This window comes from Pinus tabuliformis, chromosome 3_1 (genome assembly GCF_031772625.1).
Source record: "Pinus tabuliformis cultivar Carrire ecotype Pingquan chromosome 3_1, CPIR1, whole genome shotgun sequence".
Lineage (NCBI taxonomy): Eukaryota > Viridiplantae > Streptophyta > Pinopsida > Pinales > Pinaceae > Pinus > Pinus tabuliformis.
In genome coordinates, this window is record NC_142301.1 from 669,417,028 (window position 1) to 669,437,109 (window position 20,082).

Here is a 20,082-nt window from a genome sequence, read left to right on the forward strand (position 1 = left end):
TCCTAAAAAGACTGGTCCTAAACCAATAAAGGGTCCTAAACAATTTCAATCTCACAATGAAAAATCAACTCAAGAAAATGATAAGAAAATTAAAAACAAATTAAACAAGACTGATATACATTGAAACTTTGATAATCATGATGGCCACCTAGAACCCAAATGCTTTAAGAAGATGGAAGCCTTGGAAGAAATAATGAAGAAGCATAACATCCATTTGGAACACTTTTCAACTTCAACTTCATCTTCTCGAATAACACTTTTTGTAGATGGTTGTCAAGCATATCGATTTGGTTGTGCACTAAATGTATCTTCTTCTTCTTATTCTCATGAGTGGGTCATTGATTTTGGAACTTCTTATCACATGGCCAAAAAAAAAAACAATGATTTCTTCTTTAAATGGTTGTACCACCAAAAATATATATGTTGGTGATGATAGATCTCTTAGTGTTGTAGGGACTGGAACTATTCATCTAGCCAATCATCAATTTAATAATTTATTATGCATTCATACCTTATCCTGCAACCTTCTATCTATATATTAGATAACTCATTCAAGTGAAGGTAAAACTATTGAATTTTCACCTCATGATGTTCTAATTAAGGACCTAAGAGACCCTAGATAGATTTTAGCTACTAGCATTGCTGATGATTCTACAAGGTTGTATAAGTTTAACAAATTTGGGTAATCAACTCTTCCCTCAATATTTGTTTCTCATAATGATGAAGTGACCGAACTTTGGCATGAGCGATTTGGTTACTTAAACTATCACTCCCTTCAAAATATTTGTAAGGAAAATATGGTGGTAGGCCTTCCTATGGTATCTTGTAGTGATGGTGTTTGTTTTGGATGTGTACTCAGGAAACATCATCTAGATTTCTTTGAAAAATGTGCCTCTAGGCATGCCTCAACCCCTTTACAACATGTGCATAGTGATTTATGTGGTCCATTTCTAGGTGTTTCATTCCCTCGCAACAAGTATTCCTTAACTTTCATTGATGAGTTCTCTAGTTGCACTTGGGTATACTTCTTAAGACTTAATGTTGGGTTGTGTTATATTCTTTCCACGACTAACCCACGTAGTGAAACGGGGGGCAGAAGCCCCCTTCGTTGCGCCGATTGTGCAGCGCGGGGGTCACAGGGGGGGCGGCAGCCCCCCCTGTCCGGGGGTTTGAGGGGGGCGGGTAGCCCCCCTCTACGGGGTCCGGGGCAGCGGCTCAGGAAAAATTTTTTTGGACCCTATATTAGGTTGGGTGAACCTACCTATGGTTTTGTGCATGATTTTCGCACATGGTATTGGACGTGATGGTTTTTCGGTCCATGGTATTGGATGCTTCGGCATGTATAAATATGTATTGTAACATTGAAAGGAACATAATGAAAAATCAAGCTGGTAGTCCCGGTTTTGGGATCCAGGGAAAAATCTCTGTGCATATGTGTTTTATGGGTTATGCTCTCGCATTGTTTATTTTCTTTGTTTAAGAATTCGTATGCAGGTAATTTCTGTACAGGGTTAAAACCTACATTTGGTATCGGAGCTGTTTTGGCTTCAAGGGGACGCCCTTGTTGCTGAGGGGTTTCGCTCGGGCCTGTGGTAGACCCTGTTCAGTGGGAGATCTGCGAGATCGATTCTGGTGGTGAAAGAAGATGGCGAGTAGTGGAAAGATCGAGATTGAGAAGTTCAATGGTCAGAGTTTTGAGTTGTGGAAACTCAAGATGGAGGATCTGTTGGTCGATAAAGATCAGTGGATCGTGATAGATCCGAGTACTAAACCGTCGGGAGTGACCGATGAAGAATGGAAGAAATTGGATCGGAAGGAAAAGAGCACAATACGATTGTGTGTCTCAGATTCAGTATTGCTGAATGTATCAGGGGAAGCTACGGCAAAGGCTTTGTGGGTCAAGTTAGGGACTTTGTACCAATCTAAGTCTCTGGTGAATAAACTGTTCCTGCGGAAAAAGCTGTATAACCTGAGGATGAAAGATGGAGACTCGGTGACAGAGCATCTGAATGCGTTTAATACTGTGGTAAGTCAATTATTATCTGTTGATATTAAAATTTCAGATGAAGATAAGTGCATCAGTCTATTGTGTTCTCTACCAGATTCGTGGGATAGTCTGGTTATTGCAATAGGTAGCAATGCAACTGCTTTGCAGTTTGATGAACTAGTCTCAGCCTTGCTGACGGAGGAGATGAGACGGAAGAATATCGACAACCAGAATGGTGATGCCTTGTCTGTACGAGGACGATCCCAGAACAGAAACAAAAATAAGTCATCGAGTGGGAGATCTAAATCTAGAGGGAGATCTAAATCTCCAGGAAAACCTACAAAGGTGGTGTGCTGGAAATGCGGAAAGGAAGGGCACTTCAGAAGGGATTGTAAATATAAAGCTTCTGATAAAGGAAAGGGATCTGATGATGCTCCTTCTGCAGAGGCGAAAACCACCTCAGATGAAGGTGGGGATGTGTACTTGGCTTCTTCAAGTACACATGTAGATCATGAGGCATGGTTGATTGACTCAGGTGCATCCTTTCACTTCACTCCCCATAGAGAGTGGTTCTGCGAGTATGAGAAATATGATGGTGGTGATGTCTTCTTAGGAGGTGATAGGAAGGCTAGAATCATCGGTCGGGGAAAAGTAAAGTTGAAGTTGCATGGTGGAAGGGTTAGAACACTTCCGGGTGTTCTACATATTCCTGCATTGGCCAGAAATCTGATTTCTGTAAGCAAGTTGGATGATGCAGGTGTAAAGACGGTGTTCGAGAAAGATACCTACAAGATGGTTCGAGGAGCACTGATATTGATGTGGGGAGTTCGGACTGGAACTCTGTACAAACTGCAAGGTAGCACTGTTGTTGATGGGTGCAATAGTTCTATGGTTCCTGAAAATGGAGTAGAAAATCTAGTGGTCTCTGGAGAGAAGACCATGTTGTGGCATCTAAGGCTTGGACATATTTGAGAGAAGGGCCTTCGAATACTTCATAGTAAAGGTATGGTAGAAGGTATGAATGATAACTCTCTGGATTTTGATTTCTGTGAAAATTGTGTGTATGGGAAGCAGAATCGAGTGAGTTTCCCCTCTGGTGGTAAGAGGACGAAACAGATATTAGAGCTTGTGCATAGTGATGTGTTTGGACCTGTGAAGGTTCCACCACTAGGTAAGTATGTGTACTATGTATCATTCATAGATGAATTCTCAAGGAATACATGGATATATTTCCTCAAGAAGAAATCTGAAGTCTTTGACGGGTTTAAAGAATTTAAGGCTCTGGTGGAAAATCAGACAGAGAAGAAGATAAAGGTGCTGAGGATAGATAATGGTGGAGAATTTTGCAGCAAGGAATTTGAAGAATTTTTTAAGAAGTGTGGTATAGCACGGCAGAAGACTACTCCATATACACCTCAGCAAAATGGAGTCGCAGAAAGAATGAACAAGACGTTGATGGAAAGGGCAAGAAGCATGCTCAGTGGTGCCGGGTTAGGACAGGAATTCTGGGCAGAGGCGGTGGATACTGCACGTTACCTGATCAACAGATCACCCTCATCAGCGTTGGAGGATAAGACTCCTCCACAAGAAGTATGGACTGGTAAGAAACCCTCTCTTTCACATCTGAGGGTATTTGGATGTGATGCATATGTACATGTTCCAAAGGCGAAACGAACCAAGTTGGATAGTAAATCTGAAAAGTGCATCTTTATTGGGTATAAGGATGGTTTAAAGGGTTATAAGCTTTGGAACCCAGTCACACGGAAGGTTGTGTACAGCCGAGATGTGGTGTTCAGAGAGGTAAAATATGTTATTCAATCTGAAGTCCAACCAAAGGAACCTGAGAAGATAGAGTTTGAGCCAAAGGAGGAAGAATCAGACTCTGCAGCAGAGGAGGAATCAGAAGATGAAGAGCCACAAACTCCGACTGTGAGAAGATCAGGTCGAGAAAGAAGGCAGCCAGAAAGGTATAGTCCATCTGCTTTTAGTTCAAATTTTGCTTTGTCTGTTACTGATGATGATCCCAGAACTGTGAAGGAAGCAGTGGATTCAGAGGATGGAAAACTCTGGAAAGAGGCCATGGTTGATGAAATGGCATCTTTGCACAAAAATTAGGCTTAGGATCTGGTAGAGTTGCCGGCTGGAAGGAAACCCATTGGCAGCAAATGGGTGTTCAAGAAGAAGACTAATGCAGAAGGAAAGGTGGAGAAATACAAAGCTCGGTTGGTAGCAAAAGGTTATTCCCAGGTGCCAGGAATTGATTTTGGTGATATTTTTTCTCCTGTTGCCAAGGTAGCTTCTATTAGATTACTTTTATCTGTTGCTGCTGCTTTTGATTTTGAGGTAGAACAGATGGATGTGAAGACATCATTTCTTCACGGGGATTTGGAAGAGGAAATCTACATGAGGCAACCTGAAGGCTTTGCGGTGAAGGGTAAGAAAGAACTGGTATGCAAGTTAAAGAAGTCTCTATATGGGTTAAAACAATCACCAAGGATGTGGTATCAGAAATTTGATACATTTATACGGGGACTTGGCTTCACCAGAAGCAAAGCAGATCATTGTGTGTATTTTAAATTAATTGGTGACCGTGTTATTTATCTGTTCTTGTATGTGGATGACATGTTGCTGGTTGGAAATGACAAAGAAATTATCCAGGATTTGAAGACCCAATTGTCCTCCAAATTTGACATGAAAGATCTTGGTGCTGCAAACTATATTTTGGGCATGGAAATTAAAAGAGATTGGGAAAAGAGGAAGCTCTGGTTAAACCAGAGGAAGTATGTCGAGACAATACTACAGAGGTTTAATATGCAGGATAGTAAACCGGTGAAGGTTCCTATTCTTGTAGGTGTGAGGTTATCTGCTGAACAGTGTCCCAAGACACAAGAAGAGGAAGAGGACATGTCCCGTGTTCCATATGCAAGTGCAGTCGGTAGCCTGATGTATGCAATGGTCTGTACTAGACCAGACATTGCACATGCAGTGGGAGTATTGAGCAGGTTTATGTCAAAACCTGGGAAGGAGCACTGGACAGAAGTGAAGCGAGTTTTCAGGTATTTGCGTGGCACTAGTGATTATGGTTTGTGCTTGTTGGACACCTAATCCTAAAGGGTTAGCGTGGAAGTTGAATGGACAAAGCAGTCCAAGAGACCTTGGGATCTGAATCCCAAGAGTCACCTATTGTACTATAAATGTACATATTTTGTTAATAAAAATTGCACTCACTGATTTATCTTCCTATTGTCTTGCTATCCATTTCTGTTTAACATGGTATCAGAGCAGGCGATCTCCTGGGCTGCTCATATTTGAGTCACTGTTTTCTTGTGGCCTTTTTTGTTGTGTTTTAGTCACCAAACCTATGCTTTGACCATTAATGTTATGTGGATTGTGAATTCTGGGTGCAATCATATTGTTGGTTGAGCTTGAATTATGAGAGTACTTTATGGGAATACAAAACGTTTGAATGCATCTCTGCGCTAAAACCTTGATGGTCGTGGTATGCCTAGAAAACATGTTACAAATCTTGAATTGAATGTTGTGCTGGTGAATCCAATGAGTTTAAATTTACGATAGTCAAAATTCTACCAGTGAATTTCATATGTTTTGTGGTTGTTGTTGAATCGCTATTTTAAATCCCTTGGAATCGGCCAAATCGATGGTGCATGTTGGACTGTCCAGTCCCCTTGGGTAATCAAGTCTGAAGGATATACCATGGTCCTCTCTCAGCCCACCGTCCTCTGAAACTTCTGCAAATTTGGTATCCACTTGACTTGCTCCCTGTCATAAGCATTTCAAAACACTTCTATGCTTCCGTGTTGTAATGCCCTACTCTACTCAGATACCACCTATATTGCTCTGCACGCCCTATCTTCTGATATATCGTGTTGCAAGGAATTAACATTGTGGGGCATGAACTCATTCTGACAACCAACAAGTAAGCGAGGACTGCGGCATGAGAGGAAAAATATGAAGAGAAACGCTGTGAATAATGTGTAAATATCATGCGATGAAGAAGAATTGATTCTCTGTGTAGTTTTAAGGAGGGATCAGAGGCTTGAAAGGTGTTATAACGCCATATTTCAACTCCAAAGAATATTTCAAAGATGTAGGGTTTAGCATGTGTCTTGCAGGAAGAATAATGACGCAGATGGCCTCGAAAACAGCGATTGGCATTCCTTCAACTAGGCCTAGAAATTCGAAAATCTTGAGAGACTAAGAGGACAAACGACAGTTTTCAATAAGGTACTGACATTGAATGAAACCTGGGGGCGAGACATAACAGTTGCATATGGTACTGACATTCAAGTGACAGTCATACGTTTCATACGTTTATGCACCCCCTCTGTCCATAACGCATAACGCATTTGCATTCTCTGACATTCAAGTGACAATCATACGTTTCATAGTTTATGCACCACCTCTGTCCATAACGCATAACGCATACTGCAAGGCTTGGAACTCCACAACGGGCCGCCGGAATTCAACTCAACTGAAATTCTCCCAGCAGGCCATTGTCTGCAACCATTGCTCTTGGAATGAGAGTATTTCTGGGAACGACTACAGAGTATTTCAATATATGGTGGGAGGCTATTCAAGAAGCTTGGTAGCTGCGTAACCTAGAGTTTTTTCATCGGCCGAGCGTTGCGAAGACTAGTAGTAGAAACGGATCTCTTCCTCAAATGACGAAAAATGAAAAGTATATATTGACATCCTTCCACCTTCCGGTTCCAAATTCTTCAACAGCAGCAATCAGGCATTCTACTTCAGATTCATGAAACCTGTGAAAGCCGTTGCATGAGCTTGGGTGACCTGTTCTCTTTTTTATTTTTTTTTGGCCCGTTTTTAGTCTGTTCTTTTACCTTTTAAGACAGAAATGGCGTCTGTGTTGGTCTTTTGTTTTTTGTGGGGGCTGATTGATTCGAGACGTGATTATTCTGTGTAAATTTATTCAAGCCTCAAGAGAGACTCTCGTCGATTCATAGCTAGCTAGATTGAGAAAGGCAAAGGCAAAATCTGGTCTAGATACACAGGAATATATATATCTCTATATATATACATTTTATTAATGTACAGTCATATATACACACATATTGAGATAGAGAAGTGAATAGGCCAGCTCTCAAGTGTTTGAGACTTATAGTGATGGTCTGGTTTATCGTTCGCCTTTTTTGGCCGAAGAAGAAAATTTTGTAAAAAATTTGGCAGCTACTGTCGTGGGTAGTTGTTGATAATTGTTTGAGGAGTTTGATGCGTCTCCTCCTAGGGAATTGTGTCAGTAAGGAATAATCTATGCACCCTACACTATTTACCCGATTCAGTTATTATTGATAAAGAAGCCTCTTTGATTTGAGGTTGAATTTAATGGATGGATGTAAGTGGGCGCCATAAAACTAGACAAGCTACCTGATATCGAATTTGAACTGTTTTAAAGTGATATATACGGTGATATATATATTGGTAGCATACAGTGATATATATATTGAATGCGCTGTTTTAATTTTGAATGAGCGCTGTTTTTTAAATGATGGTCACTGTAGGGCACTATTAGACAAAATCTCGTGTACCGTAGCATTGTTTTCAAAGTATTCTACTGCAAAATGGAATTTCAGCGGCTGCCTCAAACAGGATTACTCTAGCAATGCATTTTCAGCGATAAGGAAAAGATTCTTGACATAGTATTGTGAGTGGATACTGCTTATACATTTGTTCATAGTTATGATCAGTTTTTAAAAGGTGTAAATCAGACATTAAAGGAAAAATGGTCAGAACCAGTGAAGTATTACAGTTCCTTAAAACTTTGATATTATCTACTGTTGATGACACATTACAAATCAGCAAAGAATCTCTCTCAGAAATTCAGACATGTTTACAAAATGCACAAGAAAAGATAGAGTTTTTGCAGCTTGAATCACAACTGCAGCAGGAAGAATTACAGCAGTGGAGTCATCATTCTGAACCTGTTTCTGTTCAGAACAATGAGGCAGACTCCCATAAACAGCAAGTCAATAATGTTACAGTTCATTCAGATAAAGCAGCAAAGTTACATGCAGATGCAAAGGTTCAGTCTGCACTTCCCAAGCCCATCATCAGACCTTGGGAACAGCTTGTCCACAACAAGCACAAAACTGGTCTTGGATATGACAAGGACTTGTCCTTTCATATTCCAGACTACTCAAAGCCCATTCAGTTTCAGAGTGCTGGATTCATTGATGACAGTTCACCTGCTTCTCATGACAGTTCAGCTTCAGCTGTTCTAGATTCTGCCCCTCTTCTACAGCAACAATAACAACAACAAAAACAACAGATCGTGAAATGCCAACACTGTGATCGAGTTGGCCATTTGAAAGATCATTGTTTTGATCTTCATCCATGTAAGCACTGTCATAAAACCAGCCATTCTTCACACAGATGCTTCAGAAACAAACGTCCTGCAAGAACAAAGATTCATCTTGGATGGATCGCTTCTTGGCAATGGGCATCAACAGCCAAGAAGATATTCCAAACACATGTCAGAACTTGTTCCAGAGTATTAAACAGTCTTGCAGTTGAGTTTTCTCCATCTTCTCACCTTGTATCTGACAGGGGGGGAAATGATGGTCATCTACAAGCTTCAAAGTCACATCAAGTGAGCCTGAGCCACAACCTGCCACACCAGTTTCAGAGTTGCAGCCAGAGACAAAGATGCCCGTGAACACAGATTGAGAACACTTCCTCTAGCAGAAGACTCCAGCTTCTTGCCAGTTTTGGAAGAGTTCCAGGAATTGCATTAAGCATTCCAGAGTTGTTGGTTATCCTTAAACCATCACAGGTTGAGACTTCCCTTTTTGGGTTGAAGTTTTACCTTTTATGCGGGGTGAGACCTCCCTTTTATGGTTGAAGGTTTCCCTCTTTAAAACAATAGGATCACTTCCTCTAGCAGAAAACTTTAGTTTCTTGCCAGTTTTGGAAGAGTTCCGGGAACTGCACTAAGCGTTCCAGTGTTGGTGGTCATCCTTAAACCACCGCCCTTCTTTTTACCAACATTTCATAGAGCACATTCAGCCTAGTGCTGCCATGCATTTTTTGCACATTTTGTATTACAGCTCTCTTCTTGGACTCATACATAACCCTTCGGATTAAGGGGGGGAATGTTGGACACCTAATCCTAAAGGGTTAGCGTGGAAGTTGAATGGACAAAGCAGTCCAAGAGACCTTAGGATCTGAATCCCAAGAGTCACCTATTGTACTATAAATGTACATCTTTTGTTAATAAAAATTGCACTCACTGATTTATCTTCCTATTGTCTTGCTATCCATGTCTGTTTAACAGTGCTACCAAGGAAGACCAGGATTGGACAGAGTGTTGGATATTCATGGTTTTGTTGATGCAAACTGGGCTGGAGATCTGGATCAGAGAAGATCTACAAGTGGGTATGTGTTTAACCTATTTGGAGGTGCAGTCAGTTGGATGAGTAATAAACAATCTGTAGTGGCACTATCAACTACAAGGCAGAATACATGGCAGCCACTCATGCAAGCAAGGAAGCAGTTTGGTTGCAGAGATTGTGGTCAAGTATGGGGTTAGTACAGGGAGATATAAGAATAGACTGTGACAGCCAAAGTGCAATTTGCTTGGCAAAGAACCCTGCTTATCATTCAAAGACAAAGCACATTGATGTTCAGTATCACTTTGTGAGGGATATGATAGAAGACAAAAAGGTGTTGCTGGTAAAGGTGGACACTTTGAAGAATACTGCAGATGCATTGACAAAATCTGTGAGCTCTGAGAAGTTCTCTTGGTGTAGAGAAACAATGGGTGTTTCAGGGCTGGAAAAATGACTAAGCTCTCCTGCGGCCCCCTGTGGAAAGAAAACAACAAGTGGGAGATTGTTGGGTTGTGTTATGTTCTTTCCACGACTAACCCACGTAGTGAAATGGGGGGCAGATGCCCCCGTTCGTTGTGCCGATTGCGCAGCGGGGGGGTCACAGGGGGGGCGGCAGCCCCCCCTGTCCGGGGGGTTTGAGGGGGGCGGGTAGCCCCCCGGGAAAATTTTTTTTGGACCCTATATTAGGTTGGGCGAACCTACCTATGGTTTTGTGCATGATTTTCGCACATGGTATTGGACGCGATGGTTTTTCGGTCCATGGTATTGGATGCTTCGGCATGTATAAATATGTATTGTAACATTGAAAGGAACATAATCAAAAATCAAGCTGGTAGTCCCGGTTTTGGGATCCAGGGAAAAATCTCTGTGCATATGTGTTTTATGGGTTATGCTCTCGCATTGTTTATTTTCTTTGTTTAAGAATTCGTATGCAGGTAATTTCTGTACAGGGTTAAAACCTACACTTAAGAGTGAAGTATTTAGCATGTTCTTTGACTTTAAGGCCTTTTTTGAGAAAAAATATGGACATCAAATTCTTAAGCCAAGATCTGATAATGGTGGAAAATATGTTAACAAAATTTTCATAAACTTTTTCACTGAGCATGGAATTCAATTGCAACATAATGTTCCATACACTCCATAGAAAAATGATGTAGCTAAAAGGAATAATGACACCTGAAAAGAAATGGCTAATTGTGTGCTTCAATCAAAATAACTTAGTCTTAATTCTTGGGTAGAAAAAGTTAACTATGTAAATTACACAGTAAATCACATTCCTACTAAGGTTTTAGAAAACATCACTCTAGAAGAAGCATGGAGCTCAATTAACCATATGTAAGTCATTTTTGTGTTTTTTGAAGTGAAGCATGGGCCCATATTCTAGATGAGAAACATAAAACCTTAAAACGTAAGAGTGAAAAATGTATTTTTGTTGGATATTCTAAATATGTCAAAGGATATATAATTATTTAGCCTAAATCAAAAAATGTTATGATTAGGAGAGATATAAAGTTTGCTAAAAATATATCATCCTACGAGCCTAGTTTGGTAGATGTGCCACCTCTCTCTATCCGTTCTACTTCGGAAAATATTCCTTCTTCAGATGATGACAACAAAAATGAAAATATTCCCCGGCCCTTTCAGGATCCTCCTTCATCTCTTCAGCTTCAAAAATGGGTTCACACTACTTAGTATGTATCAGGTGATCTTGTAGGTGATCCTACTGATCAACGTTATATCCATTCTCAGTTCAATAGAGACTCTTCTTTACTAGCTGAAGCTTCTAAAATTATGATCTTGACACCTCTACAAAAGCTTCAAGCCATCCAAATTGGGACACCACTATGAATGATGAATATCGTTCACTATTGGAAAAAGAAACATGGGACCTTGTTCCTCTTTCAAAAGGACAAAAGTTTGTTAGATGCAAATGGGTTTACATAACCAAGTTTGGACCAGATGAAAAGGTTGAAAAACATAAATATCGTCTTCTTACTAAGGGTTTTCAAAAGTTGAAGACATTGACTATACTGAAACCTTCTCCCATGTTTCCAAAATGAACTCTATCCGCCTTGCTCTCTCCCTTGCTGTCACTTTCAAATGGGAAGTCCAGCAGATGGATGTTAAATATTCCTTCTTGCATAAGGACTTTCATGAAGAAATCTATATGGAACAACCTCATGGATTTATAAAAACAAAATTTAGCCTTCTATATTATCTTAAGAAATACCTTTATGGTCTCAAGCAAGCCCCTCAGACATGGTATTCCAAAATTGATAGTTTTACTGGATTTTCTAGGTGTTATTCTCATAATGACGTCTACAATAGGAAAGTGGGTAATTTTCTTATCATTCTTGTTCTTTATGTTGATGATCTTATCCTTATTGGTAGTGATCCAAATGTTATAAACCATGTGAAGTCCAACCTTAAAAACTAGTTTGGAATGATAGACATAGGACACTTGCATTATTTTCTTTGTCTTCAAGTCTTGTAAGCCAAAGAAGGTATTTCCCTTTGCTAGTCCAAGTATGCCTGTGATCTTCTACACCACTTTCACATGGAGGTTTGTAAGTAAGCCCCTTCTGCCTTTTAGTTTGGAGCCAAAATTTTAGACACATGTACTTCCCTTGATGTTGATGCTACCTATACTATCATCTTGTTGGGAAACGTTTGTATCTAACTGATACCCATCCTAACCTTTCCTCTGTTGTTGGCCTTGTTTCTCGGTTTATAAAAAACCCACACGAAATTCATTGGAAAGAAGCTAAAATAATACTTCGTTATGTTTGAGGTATAGTTTAGTTTGGGCTTCATTATAGTGCAAAAGCATCTCCTCTATTGGTTGGTTTTACTTATTCTTATTGGGTTGGTGACCCTAATGATCAGATGTCTAGTGCAGGTTACGTCTTCACACCTGGTTTTAGACTTATTACATCAGCTTGCAAGAAAAGAAGTACCATTTCTCTTTCCTCAACAAAAGGAGACTATCATGGCATCATTGAAGCAAGTAAGGAAGACATGTGGCTTCATCAGATATTGTCAAAGTTTGGTTTTCAGTAGCAGCATCCGACTACACTTTGGTGTGATAATCGAAGTTCCATTCAACTATAAAAATATCCAGTCCAACATCAGCATAAGAAACATATTGAACTACACATGCACTTCATTAGAAATCTCATTCATAAGCATGTTCTTGAAGTGAAATATTGCTCAATCGATGATCAAGGTGTAGATATCCTTATAGAGGCTCTCGCAGAGGCGAAGTTTACTAGACTTTGATTTATGGTTGGAGTTCAAGAAATTGTGAGTATAGGCTCTGATCCTTCCTTCCTTCTCCTATTGTGTTATCTTTGTACATCCTTCAATCCTATACCGAGTTGTTCTTAAGGGGGAATGTTAGGATATTTCAACGCATAGGAAATAATTAAGTATAACTTGGTCTAGTGTATAGTTAGGTAAAGTGTGTTTCTTTTATATGTACCGTCTGTAACTTACAATTCGACAGTAATGATATTTTGTATACATGAAGTGATCTGATGGTTCATTCTCTCCTCGATATTACCGACACTTGATTTGTGGCTTAACACCCGATTGGTCCATGATCTCTATTTAAAGATCATGGAGGGTCATTTGTTAGGTGACTATTTATAAGAGAAGCTTATGTAAATTTTCTTTCTTTTACATTAATAAATTTCCTAAAGTGGTGTAATTGGCTCAGACCATGGATTGTTTCCCTCTTTTAGGGTTTTAACCTTGTAAAGAATACTAGATTGTTGACCTGTGATCTGTTTGTGAGTGGTGTTCTTTGGTGTTCTATCTAAGGAAATTACCCTATAAATTCCTCCATGTTTCTTCATGAATGTTCCACAACGAGATTATGAATGTTAATGTAGTTGATTATCATTAATTTTCTTTATCATTTATGAATGAGGAAGTATTATTGTTGGTTTTATTGATGATGGGTCTTAGTGTTGTTTCATGCTATGTACTATTATTGAGATCCCTGTGTAACTATGTTGAGGGGATACTCATTGCCACATTATGTGAGATCTTGTTAGTTTTTCATGCTGAGGGAATCCCTTTTTCAGTGAGAATCCCTGTAGGGAGAACGTTTTGTGGAGAGACAATCCACTCTTATTGACAGCATATGACCTTGTTATGAAAAATACTAGTACATGTAGATCATCCTCATTTCCAACATTATATGAAGTGACCTCCACCACCATCACACCAAGCATAAAAATGTAAGCCACAGTGGGAGAAATCTGTTATCAATGTGTTGTGTTCTTGATTTTTGGATCGTTCTCATGTTTACTCTTATTTAAGAATGTTGATGTGGTTCTTTATGCTCTCTTAAATGGAATTCTAATAACATCACAGAAGTAAAATATCTTGGCTAATTCTAGTAGCTAAAGAAACCTAGATTAGATGTCGATTTGGTGTTTAGGTGTTTGGTGTCTTCATGTCATCTAGTTAATTTATTTAAAATTGTATGGTTTCAAGTTGGTTAAATGTTCGATGAATTTCATAATTTGAGTGTGTTCAAATGATTTTTTTCTTAAGAGGATTGTACTAATACATATTTGGTTAGACAGTTTATATGTACTTTAGTGTAGTAGGTGATGGTCTTAGCATTATGTCTAATGCCTATGAGATGACTATGGATTATGACGTGATTGTTAATCTTGGTAAATGTTGATCTCAAATTTATAGATATAGTTGTATTGATATTTGGAACATGTGTTTGACATGTGGGAATAGTTCACAAAAGATGATTTATATTAGCATGACAAGGTAATAATTGATGTGTTTATATAGCTATAAGTTGGGTGTTGTGACAGTACATAGTAGGCCTCAACTGAAAGAAGGTAAAAAGGTAAAAAAAAAGGAATTGGGAAAGAATTCCTTTGGATATGTTTACAACCATAACTTTGTAAAATTCCTAGGGAGTATTTACAGTAAATAACAAAGAAAAAATAGACATAAAAACCATGAAAATCAAATGCATGAATTAGTCCATGAAATTGCACAAAAAACTGCTTTGGTAATCCATTTTATTAATGGAGTGGACCAAGTACAATAGTGTGGAAAATTCACCCTTTCTTGCCTCAAGGGAAAGGTTGATGAAACACAGGTTTCAAACAATAATCTCAATGCTGGAAAGAAATCCTCCTCTAATTCTTCCCATTGTCTCCTAGTAACTACAACTGCTAGCTGGAAAGGAGATGCAATAAACTCCACCTCCACTGCTCAAAGAGTGATGAAACATCAGGGAGAAATGCCTTGGCTAAAACCCACAAACCCAAATATGTTTTTCCCAATTTGGACTTCCCAAAATTGACCCCCAAAGGCACTATCAAACCCTTAACAATTCTATAATTTCTTCTTCAGATATGCAGCTAAAAACCTCACCTCCATTACACAGAAAATTTTGAAGCTCTGTATTTGGGATCATTGTCAAAAACCCAGAAAAACCTAGAAAGGGTTTCTCTTTTTACGAAACATCAATATTTGACCCTTCAGAGAATGGGCCTCCAACAAATTTGAATTATGTTACTGTGGAGAATCCTATCAATCTCTACTCTCCAAACTACAACAATCCTCCTCCAATGTCCCTCTAAATGGAATCCTATCATCTTAGCTCATAAATCCTTCTATCAAGCCTCTCCACAATCAGCTCCACCAATGACTATGCAGTTGTGGGACAAGTCTATCCAGGCCCAACCAAAGAAATATGTCTTGCTCAAAAGGAAACTCTCAACTCCCATAGATTATCTTCATTCACCTGCAATTTGGAGAAGGAATTTCCCAGTAATGGTGTTGCTTCTAATTTTAGTACCCCACTTCACCCAAGAACTATGTGGTTCTTCTTCTTCATCCAGGTTGAAGCTAAGGCAAGTCATACCACCTGAGACTGGTCCCCCAAGTCTCCACAAAGTCATGACAATACCTCATTAGGGTCGCACTCATGGTCAACTGAAGAAGAGGGCGATATTTCCTCTTGGACACGTGTAGTGCTAAAAAACACTTGTGACTCAAATGAACAATTAGAGAAATAATGTGTAAATGTCAGATTATTAAAAGGTGCCCAATGGTGCCTTCAACCCTCTGTTTATAAATGTTGCCTCACATTTCCTTGTGGGTCCCTCATCCAACTATTTCGACCTCATTTCCCCAAAATGGATTTTTCCTCCAAGGGTGTGTATTCAATGAGGGGTGGCCCCCTTATTCTGCTAATATTGAATTTTTCGATTTCTCCTAAGTTCCACGTACAGAAATGTCTCCAATGCTTAGATTATAAAATTTATCTATGATTAGCACTTCACCAATAAACTTAGTTAATCATGTTAAATAAAAAAATCCAAATTGGGGATATCACAGTAATCTCCACCAAAAATTGCTTTTCCTCAAGTAATGCCTGAACAAGCACACTTTCTGGTTGTTGATCCCCACTATCACTGGAAAATATGCTAGGGTCCCAGATCTGCGGCAAAATCGTCCCCGATGTCTACACTATCCTCTCATGAAGGAATCCCTCAATACTAGGATCCCAAGCCATCCTATCCAACATGAAACTCCCCTTGCTCCATCCACTACCCTACCAAGTGTAATTACCAAAATCCCTCTACATACAATCAATGAGTAGGAAATCATGATAATTTGGCACCATATCCAACCCCTCACTAAGCGGACCTACCATGTATTCCATCTCATACACTCTAAGAGTAAACTCTTGAAGATACCACCCAATCCTTATGGAGCTAAAGTCTTGATCACATGATCTTCTCTAGATATTACCGTGCTAATCAAACTTCGATGATAATGAAGTTATCGACATCATCAATGCCTCATTAAATCACAATCGAAGATCTAAATGATTTCCCCATGTAGTAGCAAGCTCATCCTTAAAGGTCATTGAGTTGTGAAGTATTTTGTTTCTCGGATCCCCTACTAGTCTCAAAACTGTGCCACCATGCTGGCACTCCGCCACTCTGACTATGACATACTCCCCATCGTGGCTAGTTTTTTCCCTCCTCTCTCGGGACCTGATGGTGAAAAATTTATAAATGCCAAGCTCATCCTTTCGAGGCATCTCCATGATGTCAATGATTAACGATGCATTATCAACCTTGGTCTTGAGCAACAATAGGTTAAATATGACTCGCCATAGAGTGGATGTCTCATTGATCCCCCATGTTTCAAATCCAAGGTGAACTAGATCACCCTCTTCCATGTCTCTGATCATCGCAAAGTGGACTAATCTGTCAGCTGACTGACTCCCCCGATCCCATAACAATATTCGTTGCGACATAGTCATGATGACTATTGGAACCCTCCTGTTCCATACCATTTCTCTCTTTATGTAATAAATTTATAAACTCCACATTTCATGAATCAATGAGGTGAACTCAAAATTTCCCTGTGCCTACCATGCCACATTATGAAATCTTTGATCTTGCATCCTAAAAGCGTACCTTGATACTACTTGGCATGGAACATGTCCCTATAGATGATGTATATCATCCACTGCACCTCATGCTAATATAATGCCTCAGATTGTCTCAATGAAAGTGCATCATGCAGCACCTTCAAAATCATCCCCCCAAGTGTGAGCCCAGGGGTGGAACATATGCTACCTCGTCAATAAACCATTGCATCCCTGAGCATGTATGTGCCGGCTATTGCACCAACCAAATGTCTCAATTAGAGAGTATCCCTATGTCTATGACACATTGTCCCTCATCCATCTCCATAGGGTGGGCCTTCCATGTCTCGCTTCCTATACTGAGAGCATCAAAAGGGAACAACCAAAGTCCCTGTGACTATAAGCAATATCAGAGAGTAATAGATGGGGATGTCCCCAAGGGTATGACCAAGAGTCTGTCAGGATATTGGAGAGTAACCCTATGGAAGTTCCTCCCTTCACCTTATATCTTTTGATAACCCAATCGAAGACCTGTCTCTGTTGAAAATGTTGTCCTTATATGATGAACAACATCCCCATCCGTTAAGGGTGAGTTGCTCCTGATGGTAAATATAATGTCCATGCTCATAAGTCTGCTTGGAGGCAACACGCTAAGAGCCCAATGTCTCTCACCATATGTCACTTCATACCACCAAGTATCATTGTACTCAATGCGATGTTAGTTTATCGTCCTACTCCACCACATAATCCAACATACTACAACACCCCAAAATGCACCTCCATGTCCACCTGCCAACCACTATTCAACGTTGGATGCTCCTACACATCCTTGGTGTCATGTCCTAAAGTTGTGATAGTACGCTTCGGTGTGCACCTAACTAAAATCATCACCTCTATAGTCACATGACCTAGTCCTCTGATTAATGTATCTCCATAATCTCACATAAGTGGATCTCAGCTCCTTATCTTCCATAAGAGATATAACATGTGAATCTTCCAATGTAACTCTATGGGCATCCCTAAGGTGCTTCTCCTAGACAACCATTGTGCGCCATATATACATGTGAAATCCTCCTCTCCATACAAGGAGCTATCTGGTGGCTTTTTGATGCCACCACCTGTCAGAACCTCCTGCCAAGGTACACTGATCATCCTATGCCCTCATAGAAGACCAACATGCCAAGACAACTCATAGAGTCTTCCTGCCCCTCTATCAGCTTGACTTGTCAAGGGTGTTTCCAAAAAATATGGTGGGAATATGAAAATTGGGGGCTATTCCAGTCATTGTATCCACCATCCTACTTTTACCCTGATTGACCAAATCCATGGAGTGGTGGGGAGCCCCACCTAGGTCCCAAAAATGATACAACACTTGAGCCCCTCTAGAAAACCACGAGCCCTTTTGAACTATGCTCTCGACCATGGATGTATCCAAAAACCTAGTCATCCCTATCAAGTACAAACCAGATAAGTCATGCCACTTAAACCCATGTGAGGTATCACTTAATTCAAGGGTCCCAAAATACGTAGCAAGTCCATCATGCGAGTGTTATGCCCCGCGCAACTCATGTCACCTCATCTCATTGGCCTATTCAACATATACAATCTGTCTATGTAACTTAGGTACTCTCCCTCCAAGTTGCATAGGTAGGCTAACAATACTACAGGCCCCATCTATGTAAGCCCAAAGAGAGCTACTAATTGGAAGTATTGCAACTATGCTAGCTTCCTATGCATCTATCTACTCCACAAGGATGGTAGACCCAAAATATGATTTCCCATCCTCCTCCATCTTTGACTCAACCAGAGTCCCGAGATACCCCACCACAAATGCCTCCTCAAGCATAACATCCTCATCTATGTCACACTTCTCAAGGTTCTCTCCATGATGATGTATGTAGCTATCATATGGGAACTCTGTCACATATCTGGGTACCTATGTGCCTACTGGAACCTCGTCAATGGATGGTCTCATGGGCGTCTGTCCAACCATCTCCACCAATGTGTCAATCGGGTCTACCAAAGCAAACTCCCTCAATGGTGGCTCCTGTGTCATGCTATGTGTATCTACATGCTCCTCACAACCCTGTGTGGCCTCAACCTCATGTTTGACCTCATCATTAGTCTCCTAATGTCTAAAACCAGGTCTCCACCATCAAAATCATCTTTAGGTCTCATCCTCTAACTGGGCACATCTACATGATGGTCCAACCCTTGAACTTAATTCTCCTTCTCCTATGCAGCCAAGGAATGGGGCATGGAAGGATGGTTAGATGGACCATAAGTGTGGGTTTTGTACTGCTGTGATGCGTGTGTATGTTCTTGCCTTTTATGTTGGTTATGTATTAGTCATTGCATCCCTTATAGAATCTATTGGTTCTGTGTCACCAATTTTTGGCTCTGTCTCATCACCTCCTCCATTATCATGCTAGCCTCCCCACATCTGGCCAAGATAATACTATGACATCACTGTAATAGTCCTAGCGAATATTTACAATAAATAACAAATCAAGAATAAACATCAAAACCATGAAAATCAAACACATGAATCAGTCCATGAAATTGCACCAAAAACTACTTTGTTGAGCCATTTTATTAATGGAGTGGAGTAAGTACAATAGCGCAGAAAATGCACCTGGGATTTCCTCAAGGTAAATTTTGATAGAACCTAGGTGTCAAATAATAATCTCATTGTTGGAAAGAACTGCTCCTCTAATGCTCTGCGCTATTTCCTAGTAACTACAACTGCTAGTTTGAAAGGAGATCAAATAAACCCCACCTCTAGTGCCCATAAAATGATGAAACTTCATCCACAAAATCCTTGACAAGAACCTACCAAAACCCATAAATGTTTGGCCCAATTTGGACTTCCCAAAATTAATCCCCAAAGGCACTATGCAATCCCCAACAATTCTACACTATACGCTGCAAAGATACAACTGAAAGCCCCACCCCATGAATTAGAAAATTCTAAAAATTTATATTTGGGGTGCTTGTCAAAAGCCTATAAAAATGGAGAAAAATCAAGAAAGTGTTTTCCTTGTTTCCGGACATGAAAATTTGACCCTTCAAAAATTGGCCCTCTATGAAATTCAAAATTTGTAAATGTGGTTGATCCTATCAATCTCTGCTCTGCAAAATAGAACAATCCTCCTCTAATGGCCCTCCAAATGAACTCCCAGCAAGTCAGCTACTAAATCCTTCTATCAAGCATCCCCACAATCAGCTCCACCAATGACTGTGTAATCCAAGGAAAAGTTTATGTACGCCCAAGCAAAGAAATATGTCTTGTTGAGAAGGGT